Below are 13,650 nucleotides of genomic sequence, written 5' to 3'. Positions count from 1 at the left end.
GCAGGAGAATCCCATCCTCGCGGCGGGGCGGGGGGCGAGGCGGGGCGCTGACGTCACCTCCCCTCCCCCACCTCCTCCAAGAGGGAGGGAGTGGGGAAAGAGGCAGCGATCCGCCGCAGTTCCCGGCCGCAACTCCCAAACTCAGCGGCTTGCTGCCTGGACATGTCCTGACAAACTTGGCTTCTCCTCGGCCCTCTCCGTAGCCCTCGCGCACTCTCATTTCGCCTCCTTTTGGTGTGCAACTTTCCACCCAGGACGGGAGCCTCCGGAGATGTGGCCACCTGGGTCCGGGCAGCGCCGGCGGATCGCGCTCTCGTTGGGGACATGCTGAAGATCCGAGGGAGTCAAAGTTGGTACTTCAGATACGGCTTTTTAACAAATATCTAAATTACGTGGGGATTACGGAGCTACCGAGGACTTTAAAGCCTGCATCCAAGGACTCGGCTGAACTGGTAAGTTCTTTGTTTAGTGCAAGCCTTTTGTATTTAAGTTTAAACGTAAATGAAATTACGTGGGGCTGTTTGGCTCTGAGCTAGTGCAGGGAAGCGTGTGCATCCTACAGGCTCTCTTCTTGGCGAGCTGCACACCCCTCTGGTTGTACATGCCTCGGGAATGAAAGATCAGTCTGCACAGGTTTTGGAATTCATAAAATACGTACATAGCAGTGTTCAAAAGAACTTGAAAAGCTATGCTGTTTGTGCATTATTTTGAATGTAACTTATTATAGAAATGGTGCCCAGGGAGGGCGCAACGGGGGCCGCGTGATCTGCAGTGGCGCAGCGCCCTCTAGTCCGGACACCCGGCAAGGCGCGCGATCCCTGCTGGGTTCCGCGCGGACCGAGAACTTGGACCTGCTGGGCGCTCCTGGGACGTGGGCGTGAGCTCCCAGCCTTCACTTACCACCCATTACGGCCCATTCTCTAATTTCCAAATACTGGCTTGGGTGGACTGGGTAGAAAGGCAGGGCTGGAGGAAAGCGTTTTTGTTTTCAGGAACCGTCCCCTATTCCCCTTATTTCCAAAAGCCTTTGGGGACAAGGTTAGGGAGGGCCGACTATTGAAAGGACGAACGTAGAGCTTCAACTACATTACTCTTTCTTGTGAGGGTAATTCGATGGTAGCAAAGAGCCATCTCTATTTCGTCTCGTTTAGGCTAAAGGATCAGGAAAACGTGTCGTCGCGAGTCTGGAATCTCCATCTCTGGCTCTCGGCTGTTCCTGTGGCGAAAAAGTGCAACTTCTTCAGGCAATTAGGTTTCGCAGTGAGCCTGGAAAATCGGGATTCCCAAACAGATGTTTTAGCTCTAATAGGCGTTTTTATTTATTAATGAATGGTAATTTTGTTCAGGAATTCTTTCGTGGCGTTTATAGCATCTTGTGATTTTATGTTACGGGATGGTGTCTTTTTACTTTTCAGTGTTCTTCCTTGTCCTCCAACTCTACCTCACTCCCCCAGCACACTGTTGGCGTTCTTGCGTGACTGTGATTTCTTGAGAGTTAGAATTCGGCAAGGGGCGCATACCGATAGAGCTTGGAGATCAGGTCGTCTATTTTCGAGGTGTTCCAAGTATAAAATTGACCTGTAACTCCAGGAGCACTTTGCGCATTTATGACGATGGCCAAGCGTTTGGATGATGGTGTTTGCTGGGCGTGTGAATGAATATGTGTGTATTCTAAATACTGTGCAGGGAGTACACCAGATACTCTTAGTGCTGCGAATCAGTACATTCATTCTGCAGGCGTTATTTTTCCTTCCCAGCCATAACCTGCTAGACACCTTCATTTTTTCAAACGCCTTCTTTAATACGGTTTGGGAAGAGACTGCATTAACTTTGAACCAAGGAATGTCTCTCTTTAAGCCTAGACACCCTCGCTCGCATGTGCTTCGCAGCTCTGCCTGAAGTCCCCACCACCGGTTCCGGGGAAATCGGATCTCTTTGTCCTCACAGTGTTAAACGTTCGAGTCCCACAAACTTTCCGAGATCACGTCCGCCCTCTTTTGTGGGCCGTTTTCCAATGCCCGGGACCACTCCGGGCTTCGGCTGAGTCTCAGCCGTGCGGAGCCCGGGTCTGGAGACTGCCCGGGCCGAGGATGGTCTCACAGCCCCAGGACCGGGACTGCGCGCTCGGGCGTGGGGCGGGGGGCGGGCTTCCCCGAGTGGGGCAGCTAGACGCTCGGGGGCTTCCCCTTGTCCCTAGGGAACTTGTAGTTTAACATTAGACTGGGTTCACACTTTGTGCCGCTGACTTGCCGGCTGGGAAAGCGCACGAGGCGGCAGAGCAGCCTTTTGTCCCGCAGACGTGGGAGTCGGGGGTGTCCGCCGGAAGAGGCCGGCGTTGGGGTTCGTAACCAGGGTTGGGGAGGTTATGGGATTTAACCAGCTTTGCATAAAGAGGTGGCAGAGGAAGCGCTTTCATTTTCCCTGGATCTTCGTGCACACTGAAGAAGGAAGTAGATCCGATCTAACTGCATTCCTTTTGAGACCTTTTGGAAGATTTTATTCCACCGAGCAATTGCAGACCCAGAACCGAGGCTTTCAAATGCAGATTTAAGAATTCCCTGAAGGTGCTAGGCAATCTAAAGGGAGACGGGGGAAGCTCACTTTTTTTTTTTTTTTTTTTTTAAGCTAAACTGTTTCCCCTTTCCTAGCAGGAAACATTCCATATTAATTCCCTGCACAGATCTGTGTGCTAGCCGTAACCAACATCCGCACTAGAGCAAGCCGCACACTGTTCCTCGGAGTGTCGCAAGATCACCCTGGGCACTCGCTCGTCTCCTCGGAAGGAGCTGGCGGCTCTGGCGGCAAGGGATCACTGACCCGTGGCGGGGCGTTGTTGCCCGGGACCCGCAAGCTCAGAGTCTGGCCGCCAGGGAAAGTCAGATCGAGTTTCCGCGCGGGAGAAACGAGCGCCGGCGCTCGCAGGCGTGGCTGCGGGCGGAGGGATATATTCCGCGCCCAGCGCGTGAGGCGCCGGTGCTTAGCCCGGCGGCTGCGGAGTGGGGCGCGCGGGCGGCGAGCAGTGGCCTCCGAGCGGGGCGCACGGAGAGGGAGGCAGGGCCGCCGACATCATGCGGACCCGTGGGCCCAGTGAGGCCCCCGGAGGACCTGGCCCCCGCTCGGGCGCGCGCTGAGGCGGCGAGGCGCGCGTCCCCGAGAGCGCCGCTGCCACTTGGGGCCAACTTTGCTGTAAGTTTGCTAGAAACGAAGCTGGGGCTGCGGGGCGGGTGGGCAAGGGGCGCAGCGCCGCGCCGCGTTTGCCCGTGCGCGGCCGGGCCGGAGCCGTCTGCGCTCGGTAGGCATGCAACTTGCTGCTTCTGGGGGGCGGACTTTTCGGCTCTTTGGGTGCTTTCCCCGCACCGTCCGGCCCAGGAGCGCGCTCCTGCCGGTGCTCTGGGACAAGGGATGAAAGCAAGCCCGGCTGGAAGGTTGGTAGTGCCGTGGCGCCTGCCCACTTGGAAAGTTCAGGACCCGCTCAGGATTAGGCGGCCGGCGGAGGATGCGGGGGCGGAGAGGTGGGAGGGGGACAGTTTGCAACGTGAACCGAATGGTAATTGCCGAGCCGAGTGCCACCGCGCGCGGGCTGCCGGCTGCGGCGGCGGCCGGGGCTGCACGGGTCTGGTCCTGGAGCCATTGCTGGAAATCAGAGCGGCGGCCGCGGCGCGGGGCTACCGGGCGGCCGGAGGGCGAGGCGAGGACTTCCGCTGCGCCCCGGAGCTCGGAAACTTCGCCGCCGCGCTCCGCTCCCCTTCCACGGTAATTCTCGAGCCCGCTAATGACTTAACCGATCTCGCCCTAGGTTAATTCTTCCAATTTATGAGAGTCCCAGCGTTGGGGAGATGAAAGGCGAGGCCAGTAGCCAAGGAGATGGGATCTTTGAAATGGAGTCGCAGTTTCTCTTAGATGTTTTGTGCCCCGAGGGAGCGCTGCTCTGAGGGTTAAGTACTAACTGGTTGAATGTAGGTAGACGAGGTGCGATTGATAAATTGCGGGGCTAAACATTTGCAAAATGTGCTGTTTATTAGTTTGTTTTTTTTTTCCCCTGGAGGAGAAACTTGTAAGGTTTTTTTTTTTTTTTAAAGAGGGATCCTCATTCTTCAGTGCTTTTTTTTAGAGTGCTTTCTTCTAGGAAGCTAACTTTGTGTTGTTTCTTTGAGATTTTTTTGTTCCCATTGATGTGAATTGCAGAGCTTTGAAAACAAGGACACAATTGTATGCTTTAGAAGAGTAAACTCAAATATTTTTTATGCATTTAAGTTTTTTGTGTGGGGGGGCATGTGTTTGAACTACAGTTTCATTAAGTGGCTTTTGTTAACTATGCTTGGTAAATTTTCTTTTCTTTTCTTTTCTTTTCTTTTCTTTTCTTTTCTTTTCTTTCTTTTCTTTTCTTTCCTGGATATTTACACTGACTCTTAAAATTGGGAAACATTTAAAAGGCAGATGATCTTCATTTATTTGTCTTTTAGAAAGGCAGCCTCTTGAGGCTTTGTGGGTTGCGACATATCAGGTTCAGTAGTTGATCTCTGCACGTGTTAAAACTAGGTTTTAGTGATGTTTTCCCGTGCCATTCTTGGAGATGTAGTGGTTAACCCAACATATCCAATTGATAGTTATTCATGAAAATGTGTTTTTTCTGCAGTTATATGGGTCAGTTTTGGCTTTATCTTTTGAGTTTTAAAAGGACAGCTTTGGTTCCACAGTTGGAATTGTCTCACTGTCATCATTAAACTTCAAGATGGATTTAAAAATACTTAAAACACTACATAATTTTTAAAAAACAATTGATCTAACTCTAAGTTAAGCCAAACATGGCATTTAACAGGTTCAGTGTAAGGTTTGATTTGAATAAAGTGTGCATTTGTGTACCCATTTCTTGAAAAAGAATGTCTTAAATGAGCCAAATTCTTTGTCACTCTGAAAGGAAGGTAGATTGTTAGAGGACTTAATAAAAGCATTTAGGCCACCTGTATTTTACTTGTATCTTTTAATTAGTCACTAGAAGTTACCCCCAGTGAGTTCTCATCATGTTAATAGATCATTTAATCCACGTTGTGGACAAGTGCCAAGATGGGAGTCTGAAAATTACGTGCAGACTAACAACTGTTTTGGTTTACCAGCAACCCTGCCCCTCTCATGTGTATCTTTAGACTTAGTTCATGAGCCACCTTGGAAGCAGTTATTTCTTTGAATGTTAGAGGTGAAAGGGATCTTACAGATTATTTAACCTCCCTTATCAAGTCTACCACCACCTGCTTTCCACCCAAGTTTGGCTTTAAAACGTATTCAGTCAGATGACGAATCTGTATATTTCATGTTTTAAAGTTTTTAGAAACTTAAACTTAACCTTTAGGTCCCAGATTTAAATATATTGCCAAAATTCTTAATTCCAAAGGTTTATTATATGTGTGGAGATGAACCTGTAGTCTTTTTACAAACTATTTAGGAAAACCAAGTGGTATTTAATCCTTCGTAGAATATCCAAGCATAGAGCTTCAAAGTAAGGTCTGCATCACAGAAACTGATCTGGCATCTCTTCCAGCCAATTTGGAAGCATTTTGAGGTGGGTGGTGACCCTGTTGCTCAGCTGCTAGAAATCAGAGCCATCTGCACTGTTGTTACTGGCCTGGTGGTTGCACCTGGATTTTCTGTTAATTTCAGAAGAATGGATGTGTATCTTCCCGTGTTACCCCTCCTCTCCTAGAGTCCTGCCTTCCATTCTCCACCCTCAGCCATCTGTCCATTCATGAACTCAGCGACTATGGGTCTCCTCTTTGCCAGACATTGGGCTGGACACAGGATACAGGGTGAGCAAATCGCATTGCCTTCCCTCAGGGAGCTTACAGCGCACAGTGGCAGGAGGACAAAAAATAGTTATATCCAGTGTGATAAGAGCAGGGGAGTTCATCCTAGCACTTCATTGAGCTGGGCATGGCAGGTAGGTGGATATTAGGTAGGATAGGGTGAGTTCTGAGGGAAGAGTGAATCAGGAGGGAATAATTTAAGGAGAGGAAATGACACATATAAAGCAAATTGTAGAAACCTTAGTTATGACATGATTTGCGGTATGCTGAGAGCATACCATGTTATCTTTAGGAAAAGGGTTGGTTGATTTATCATCAATGCCTGTTTAATCCTGTTTTCCCATGACTTGCAGCTTGTTTTTTTCCTTTGTGCAAGTAGAACATAGAATGTCTATGGTCTGGACGTACATTGGGTTATAGACAGGGAGGACAGGTTTTTATGGGGCAGGTGTTAAGAAGTGGTGGAAAGAAAGAAATGTAGAAAAGTGAGAAAATAACTAGTATGTGAGGAATGAAGGGCAGGAAGACCAATGTTGAGGTTACCTTTTAAGAAGGCAAGGGATAGAGATCTTACAGGGTTAGCGGCCTCACCACTAGGTGGTGTCACCTGCTCTGGACAGCTTGGTGGTTTCCAGCCTGTGGAAAGTCCACCTTTTTGGCTTGAAATAGTACTATTGGGAGATCCAATTAGGAAGCAGGTGGAGGTCTTTAGTCTTTAGTACAAGGCTAAGAAGAATATACTTAATCAGCAGGCTAAGGGGAAACATGGAATATTTTCAAACTAGGGACTAATATTGCAAAGAAGTTTTAATGAGATTAATTTGACTGTGGTAGATGGGCTAAATTGGGGGGTGGGGGAATGGTAAGAACACAGGAATACTGCTTTGAAAGCTATGAGATCCTGTGCCTGAGTAAATACAGATAGGAACTAGGTGACAAACGGAAAGGGGACAGTTTTCAGAAATTGAGAGTAAAAAATTGTCCACAGTCTCAATAACTTTAGATATGGAGGTTTGGTAGTTAGAAATAAAAGATCGGTGTCTGTACAAGTGTGAGAGAGAGGAAAGTGGTGGGGGAAGGGTGGGGAGGAGAGAAGTGTCTCTCTGGAGGGCAGGAGGCTATAAAGATTTTAGTACAGTTTTTCAAATAAAGAGATGGAATCCAAGCATTAGGTAACTTCCATGAATTCACACAATGGATTTAGGGACAAAGCCAAGGCTAGATCACAGGTTTTATGCCTGCCAGCCCCTTCTTTCTTAATCGATTTCTTAGGTTGCAAGCCTGAGTGATTTGGAAAGTGGAGACACTGTTCCGTTGCTGGAGAGGTGCAGTAGGATAGTAGAGTGGAGTGGCTGGCATGTTGTGGTTGGGAGCTGGTGAAAGGCTGTGTGGCAGGTGTGATGGCATCTCAGGAGGCGTGTTCCCACACTTGGGGGAAGTTAAGGCTGGAATGTGGGATTCCAAAGTGCTCCTGGCCGATTGAGTACGATTGAGTACGACTGAGTGGATGAGACCTCGAAGCACGATACTACGTGCATATGTAAGAAGAGTCAGAAGACAGAAGTTTGTGATGGCGAACTTCAAGGCGAGAGAGGAAAATCAGGAGAACAGTGTCATTTATCCTTTATGTGTTGTGGATTGACCATGCTTTAGGCAGTCTGTGACCTGTAAAGGACGCAAGGGTGTGGTGGGTGGTGTCACATGTGACATTAATTCAGGGAGTACTGAGAAAGAGTCCTCTGATTTGACACTGACTTGTGATGCCGGGAGAAGCTGTGTCTGGTGCCAGGATGGATGTGAGGTCCTGTAGAGCAGTTGAGGGTGGAAGTGGCCTCTTTGGAGACAGAAGTCAGGGTAGCCCTAAGCAAGTTCTTGTTTAGAACTCTCTGCCTGTACGGGAAGGGGAAATATAGGGTGTGAGTTGGAAGGAAGTGAAGGTTTGAAGGAAGCTTATTTTTAAGTAGGGATAAACTTGTGTGTGTTTGTAGACCCTGGAAAAAGGGCCGGTCATGGCTGGGTCATTTGAGTGAGATGTTTGAGAGGGAGTGATAATTTAGGCAGGAGCTGCAGAAGAGGCAGAATTTTATGTACGGCACCCTGGGTGGCTTTATTTGTAGCTAGGCAGGGTCACGTGTCTTCTGAAAGGTGGGAAGAAGAACAAATAGGGGGAAAGAACATTTTAAGGAGAGGAAGAGGAGGGACTTTGTATATGATGACTTTCCTTTTTTTTTTTTTTCTTTTACACGGAACCTTCACCTACCCGATCCATTATTTAGTGAGATATCTGTATGTGTACCTAAATAATTATCATCATAATTTGGCCAGTAGTAAAAGCTTTACTAATTTGGGAGTGGAGGAAGTGGCTGGTGTTAATTAATGGCCACCCTGCCAAAATGACATTTAAATGCTATTTGTTTGCAGAGAAAAAGTACGTTAGGTGAGATGATGTAAAATCACGAGCGGTAAGCTGTGTTTCTGGAACTTCTCCGTGAGCAATGTTTGCCCTGGAGCGTGGGTGAGGAGAAAGTGGTTGCAGGGTGAGTAACAAGTAGTGGTCATGTCTGGTCTGTAAAAAGAGGAGAGGAAAGTGAATAGCCCATGGATGCCTAGCCCAGCCAGAAATGTCTGTGCAGCCCGTGTTCCTCCTGTCTTGTCTTGTATGTCACAACGGCACGGAACAGCCAGTGATCTTCAGATGCCCGCAGATGTGTTTTATAGGTTCATAGAGCAGGTAAATCACATAGCAGATTTTATATGGAGGCTGCTTACAAACTAGGAACTCTCTAATTTTCTTCAGGTTTTTAAGTGCTGGAAGAGAGTTACGTTGTGCTGAGGGGAGAGATTTGGGGTTGTCACCGGCATGTATTAGTGGTTTGAAGATTGCGTTAAATGGAATGAGTTGTTGATCATTTGAAGGCAGTATTTAAATCAAGTCATCGCCGGAGCAACCAGACTTAGCGAGGCCCCTCTCAGAATTAACACCAGGAGCAGTTACAGGAGACACATCCAGCCTAAGGCTGTTCAGTCTGGGTTCATAGTGGGCCCCCACCCCTGTTGCTACGGACAAATGTCCGAACGTGGCTTAGAAAGATTTGATACGCACTCGGAAAATAAACAGGAGCCACCCATTACATTTTCAGTGTAACAGTAAAAACTTTTAAAAGTACTGTTGTTGGCTATTATAATTTATTAGGAAAGTGACTTTTTCCCGTCTTGTAAATGGTATCTGGAAGCTGTGAATTAGTAATACCTGAATAACAGGCTTTCTTAGTAAGATCTAATTCTCTCTCTCTCTCCCTCCCTCCCTCTCTCTCTCCCCCTCCCTCTCTCCCCCCCCCTCTCCCCCCCTCCCTCTCTCCCCCTCCCTCTCTCCCCCCTCCCTCTCTCCCCCTCCATCCCCCTCCCTCCCTATTGATTTTAGAGACCATTAAACATTTAATATACACTATTTTTAAAAAACAGGAGTCATTTACATTTCATACTGGCTTTTTGGTGACATTTTTCTTTGAAAATGTGGTTATCTTCCCTGCAGTTGAAACATCTTCAGAAATACTTTAAAAATGTGACACTATTCAAACTGAACATTAAGCTCTGGATTTCAGTAATAAGTTCAACTCTAGTGAGTGCTCTCACTGCTGCTGGTACAAAATGGGAGAATGTGGGAGGGCACGCCGAGGGAGAACACAGAGTTCTTCAGGTGAATATTTTTGTGTGTTTTTATCCTCACAGGTGGCATTGATGCTGTTTACTTTTTGCCTGTTGCATGGCGGGCTGAAGGCATGTTAAGATTTGGGACCTCTAAGTACTAGATGTACAACATTTAGGGGATTTTATGCATGTGTGATGCTGTGTCCCACCTAGTCCTATCATGGAAGCATATGCAACATTTCTGAATCTTCAGCTTTAGATCTAAATATTTGAATTTATGCAGTTTTGTTCTTAGCACTGGGGCTGTGTTCTGTTTTGTGACGAAGGGGCAGTCACGGTAATTGACTTAGAACACTCTATGTGAAGGTCTCCCTAATGAAGAAATATGAGCACGTTAATATCTGATTTCTACTAGAAAAATTATTTTTTCTCTCTTATTTATGGATTTCCAGAAATCTATACTAAAGATATTTTAGCTTCGGACCTGAGGCCCTTTCCTCTACAGGCTGCACTAAGTAAACATTCTTGGTTTTCACTTTGCAAAATGCATAGAAGAAAACCTAAACTACAATGAGTTGAAGTAGTATGATCACCTTCTAAATATCAAAGTGTAGCCTTTGGCTAAAATCGTTTCTGGAGTTTAATTTTCATAAGCATGAACTCTAGGTAATGTACTTTTCAGTAGAAATGGTTTTAGTATCTTTTTTTTTTCCTTCCTCAGCTTTGCTGTTTGTTTTGCACAGGGGAACAGCCACCACTTTTTTGATCACGCATTTTATAGCAGAACCTGAATCCATGGTTCTAGGTTCCTTTACTAAAGGTTAATACCTCCTAAAAAGTGAATTGTTTTCTTCCTTTTTTTTTAAATATTTGAGAGAGCAGGAGAGAGTGAGAGCAAGAGTGAGGCGGGGGAGGGGCAGAGAGAGACAGGGAGGGAGAATCTCAAGCAGGTTCCATGCCGTCAGTGCAGAGCCTGGCGTGGGACTCGATCTCACGACCTGTGAGATCATGACCAAAGCCGAAATCGAGTTGGATGCTTAACCGACTGAGCCACCCAGGCGCCCCATGGAATTTTTGTTTTCTGATGTAAAAAGTTACCCTTACTCATTGATCCTGATCACAGTGGCATTCTTTTAGCCAGGTTTGCAGAGTAAATTCCGGGTTTTGAACGGTTTCTGTTGAGGGTGGTCCAGCAGGGGTAGTCCGGCTTTGAGCTGTCCCTGAGAAGAACCGCTGGCGGGGTGGGTTCAGGAAGGTGATCAGGCGTGGGGAATGCAGCTGTGAGAGCAGGGTGGTGGCCAAGATGCGGTGGGGAGGGAACCGTTGCAGTAATGTGATGTGTTGGCCTTTTCCTTGTGCCGGGTTGGGGCGTGAGGGCGTGTCCGGGGCCGGCCAGCAGTGTGTGCAGCTGCATAGTAGCAGCCAGTGTGTATGCGTCATTGCCAAGTTCTAATGTGAGGCTTCAGATGTTCAGAAAGATTGACGGACCCATCCTGTTTTTATAACCCCACTGTTTCTTGCTTCTGCGTCAGCGACTGACTGCTGTCCCGTCTCATGTGCTGGTTCTCCTCTTCTGTCCTCCACATTTTGGGGGCGTGGGTCATCAGGGCTCTGTGCTTGCTTTTCTTTTCCTCTCTACCTGTACTCTCTCCCTGGATGATCTCAGTTTTGTGGTTGAAACAGCATGCTCTGTATATTCAGGCAACTCTCACATTTGTGTCTCCATGCTGGACCTCTCCCACACGTCAGCTTGCCCCGTCAGAATCATTACTTGGGCAACAGTGGGCATTTTCACCTTAACTTTCCAAAACCCCTCATCTAATTCCCTAGGTCCTGTTCCTCTCTAGTTCGTTAGTTGTGACAAGTGCACGTAATAATGGGAGAGGTTACCAACAGGAGAGACCGTCTTCATAACTTTCCTGTAAATCTAAAATGATTCTAAAGGTTAAAATTTATATATAAAAAAAACTCCCTTACTGCTCTCCCCTCATCTGTGCCCCAGCCACAGTGGTCTCTGTTTTTGTAACTAATGCCTCTCTACTGGACGTGATTTTGAGCCCCAGGGAACACTGGCAAAGTCTGGAAACTGTTTGTTTGTTTGTTTGTTTGTTTGTTTGTTTTGGTGGGAGAGTGTGGAGTGAGTTGGAGGAGATACAACAGGCTTTGAATGGGTGGAGACCAGGATAACAATGAACATCCTAAAATGCACTCCGGGCCTTTTGAATTTTATTTATGTATTATGGATGTACGTATCTATTTTAGAGAAAGTAGGGGGGAGAGGCAGAGAGAGAACAAGAACGAGGATCCAAAGCAGGCTCTATGCTCACAGCAGAGACCCCAATATGGGGCTGGAACCCACGAACCTTCAGATCATGACCTGAACGGAAATCAAGAGTCGGACGCTTAACCCACTGAGCCGCCCGGGTGGCCCTTGGGCCTTTTGAATTTAGTTCTGTCCTTCCCTTCGGGTTCCGGACCACAGTCTCCTGCCCTTCTTTATTTTTCTTTTTAGTGCCTCGTCATCAGCATGGGATACACTCTTTGCTTGTTTCTCACCAGGAAATATGTCTTCCATGAGGATTTGTTGCTGCTCTGGCTCACTTTTGTATCCCCAGCATCTAGAACGATTCCTAGCACATAGCATTAAATATTCGTTGAATGAAGTCAAATAATTGATGAAGGGAGTGAGTGAGTGGAACAGATGGCCTGCACCTGTGCTAAAATATTCAGCTAGAGTCGTGGAAATAAAGCATGAACATTCACCTAGCTGCCTGTTCTCCACAAATTACCACTGTTGACAGTTGATTTTTTTTTTTTTTTGATCCAGAATGTTTCTGTCCATTTTTCAGCATATTCATATACTGTGCACACAATTCATCCCCCACCCCGCCCCCGCCTTTTTTTACACACATACATGGGATCAGTTTAATTTTTTCCATTTAACATATCTGGATGTCTCTATGTACCAACATTCAGAGTGGTGGCTTATTCTTTTTAGTGGCTGCGTAATACTTTATATGGAGAATTAAGCAATAATATTTTAATTGTTTACAATAGAGTCCCGGCATAATACTTTGTTGTAAAGTGGATAGCAGTAACAAGTCTTCTGAGATGAAACACTGTGCTTGCTTCTTTCACATGAGCTTTTTAAGTGTTACTGAAAGCATCTTCTCTCTCTCTCTATTGTTCTTAGTTCGTAAATGCCTCAGGATCTGGAAATAGTCTTTGGTTCACATACCCTCCACAGTCTGTCCTGAACTAGGCTCCCCATACCTGTAGGTTGAACTGAAGTTTTCCCCGGTTTAGGGGACGTCCCTGCATCGTTCTATCTTTCAGATTTCCCTGAATATTAGGACTGTTGACCACATGAAGAGATTGTTTTGCCAGGAAACTGTTTTCTTACTTTGAAGTGATCATCGTTCTCCGGGAGGCTGGAAGTCTGTATGGTCTCCTGACTTTATCGCCGAGGAGATGGCATGATAGCGAAGGCACATGTCAGGGGGCCCGCCTGGAATGTGATCGAGCATCCGTTAAGCCTTGTGTGAAGGAGGGCTTTTCTTTTTTCCCTGATGAAATGACTGACGGGGTGCGGTGAAGATACTGTGAGTTAACGCTGCCTCGCGAATTCCCGCCGGCCCTTCACCCAGCCCTCCGGTCTGCTGCTGCTTTCACCTTTGGGTGGGGCTCCCGTTCTGGGAGCACTTGTTTGAGGGTGCAGTGCCGTCCCCTCGGGAGAGTGCTGGGGTGTTTTGTGAGGCTCCATTGATTTGCAAGGTGAATTTGTTGGCATTTAGAGGAACGGTGGGTCTGAAAATAATTGTCTTGCTCATCCGGAAGGCCAGCCCGGAGGACTGCCTACCTTCCGCTTGCTAAAGGGAACCCTTTCTCAAATGCCCCCTTGCCTTCCCGTTTCCCCTCTGACCTTCTCCGCGGGGCCGACCACCTTGCTGCGTTCATGGGGCCCTCTCTGTGTGTCAGCCTGGATGCTTTAGCTGTGTGTGTGTGTGTGTGTGTGTGTGTCTTGTGTTTGGTTGTGAACACTGGTTGTTGACTGCAGTGGTGATAAAACATTGATGTGGTGGGTAAGATTCGCTTTGCTGTTTGACATCAGGCTGCTGGTTTCCCATTTGTAAATGGACTCTTTTTGACTCACGTTGGTTTAGAAGTGACCTCAGTATCAAAATGATATAATGATTTTATAAGT

General features: G+C 47.2%; 1 protein-coding gene across 10 annotated transcripts in view; it reads left to right on the top strand.

Moving 5' to 3' along the window:
* The first annotated feature begins 77 nt into the window (after window positions 1-77).
* The window catches only part of FAT1 (FAT atypical cadherin 1), a 135,024-nt gene continuing 121,451 nt past the window's right edge, over window positions 78-13,650 (top strand). For 5 of the 10 annotated variants that reach the window (XM_040490016.1, XM_040490013.1, XM_040490015.1 and 2 more), the window contains exon 1: window positions 81-452. The gene's annotated coding sequence lies outside the window, so the exon portion shown is untranslated. Of the gene's footprint in view, window positions 453-1,151; window positions 1,333-3,003; window positions 3,187-13,650 lie in introns of those variants that run through there. The other 5 variants (XR_005794948.1, XM_040490017.1, XM_040490018.1 and 2 more) reach the window with 3 other exon arrangements.

Source organism: Herpailurus yagouaroundi, unplaced genomic scaffold, assembly GCF_014898765.1.
Source record: "Herpailurus yagouaroundi ecotype Mexico unplaced genomic scaffold, PumYag 181, whole genome shotgun sequence".
In the NCBI taxonomy this organism is placed as follows: Eukaryota; Metazoa; Chordata; class Mammalia; order Carnivora; family Felidae; genus Herpailurus; species Herpailurus yagouaroundi.
This window is presented reverse-complemented; position numbering and strand designations above follow the sequence as displayed.